This window comes from Aplysia californica, unplaced genomic scaffold (genome assembly GCF_000002075.1).
Source record: "Aplysia californica isolate F4 #8 unplaced genomic scaffold, AplCal3.0 scaffold01247, whole genome shotgun sequence".
NCBI classification, from domain to species: Eukaryota; Metazoa; Mollusca; class Gastropoda; order Aplysiida; family Aplysiidae; genus Aplysia; species Aplysia californica.
In genome coordinates, this window is record NW_004798517.1 from 44,085 (window position 1) to 46,222 (window position 2,138).

Below are 2,138 nucleotides of genomic sequence, written 5' to 3' on the forward strand. Positions count from 1 at the left end.
CCCCCCTTCCACTCCCAGCCTGCAATCTCAAATAAGTAGCTGTACTGGAAATGTGGTTTGTTAGGAGACTGTTGAGAAATGTCGAGGAAGGGAAAGGAATCAAATGAGGTAGTGTTGAAGGAAGTGCTCATGGGCCGCGCTCTAACAGAAATAATTAGGAATTGACGAATGCAGTGTTTCGGACACTTGAATCAACATAACAGCCTTGAACCTCTTCCTCACACTGAAAAGAAAACATATATTCGAGGGCTCTCGTAGACTAGAGGTTAAGGTGTTCGCCTCTCATTCAAAGGTCCCGGGTTCGAATCCGGGTAGCGACCGAAACATTTTCTTCTCTAAAATTGTATCCTTTCACCTCTTTATCTGCTCTGTCGTCTGCTTTCGTCTCCACTTTCTGACCCCACCCCTTCACCTCCTTTGCCCCCTCTGGGCTCTTGACTCTTTCTGCAGTCTTTCTACTGCTACTCCTTGGCTCATTCTTACTGCTGTCTTTCAGCCACAACCCTGATCTTCTTGTAGGAAAGATCTACACCTAGCCTTTTCTGACAAGGGCGAAAAATCTCGGCGGTCCCGTGTGCACGTTGCGCACGTCAAAGATCCCTTGGTGGTTTAAAATGGATAAGAGCAGGCTTCGGCCGCCACCCGGGCAAAATTCAAAATTTCCTACCAACTGAAAATGTTTAATGTGTCCCGCGCCCTCATATGACCTTATGCAGTTGCAAGTGCCGTAAAACACTTACCCAAAAAAACACCAACAAAAACAAACAAACAAATAAACAAAAACCAACAACATAATATATCCTAGACAATGGACTGTCATGGCCACCGGTCTTTGCTCTCTATAAAACTTTTGCGGTTTTGGTGCGCTCCATGGGCAGCCAAAGGAAGGACAAATCTCCAATGTCGCTGTCGTTAAGTTGTGTGAGAGCAACCTTTCCCTCCCTGCCCTGCATTTTGTTTCAAATATTATCGAGTCATAAGAAGGCGCACTCCCACTCTTTCATGAACTGGAGAGTTACGTAACAGTGCACGATCTAGGATTACGATTAAAATATAATATTTATAATTTACTGTCTCTGTTACAGCCTACGTTGTCACAACTAGAGTGCAGTCAAAAATTTGTGGCGCAACTTATCCTCAAATATCTTTACAACGGGTGAATCAATGTCATCCATACTTTGCACAGCAGTTTATATCAATTTGTCTTAACTAAATCATATTTTTTCCAGAACAATTGGGACTAGAATCTAGATCTATATTAAAAAACGTTTCCTCATAAATTTACATAAGATACTAGAAATCCGCCACGCGTAAAATGGTATTGTTCACAGCACTTCCCGCTTCTCACACACATTTTGATTACGCATATGGTCTACGTCACAGCTCATCAATGACACATTTTAGTGGCAAAATAAGTTACAAGAAATGAATTATACACTGAACACATTTTTTGCACTAACGGCTCTCAAAACATGCTTTCAATAAGCATAATGTCCCGATTTGAAAAACCTGACGGACTTGCTATTAAAAGCGATATTGCCCTTGCTGTAAAATTTTAAAAATCTCTAGAAACCATCGACTGGGATTTTTTAAATGAGTATTTATTAAGGAATTTTCTAGAATACAGTGTGCAGGAGTTTGCAAAAATATTGGTCTGTTAAGACAAATTGAAACAAATCGTTGTGCAAAAGTTGGAGAATAATCTATGTTCGATAGTTGAAGAGATATTTGACAATAAGTCGCGCCTCGAATTTTTGACGGCACAATAGGAAGAGCATTGCCTGCTGACCAGGAAGAGAGCGCCATATTTGGACGTCGGTGTTTTACCAAAGACGGGGTTTTAATCAAAATGTGTGTTCACTATTCATTAAAAGACCTCGAACATTCTTCTCTTTCAGTTCTTGTGAATCCCCTTTTGTTTAAATCTTAACTTATATTACCCCCCCCCCCCCCCCACACACACACACACGTACACACCCAACCCAGTCTGAAAATTAAATAAAGAAAAGGACAAAAATAATATTTCGTGATTTCCTGTCAAGCAAGACGACATATTGTAGGAAACGTCTCTGTCTGTTAAATCATCATCTCGTTAGCACTTCTTCAAAACCACAACACCCATCAACCCCCCGCCCCCA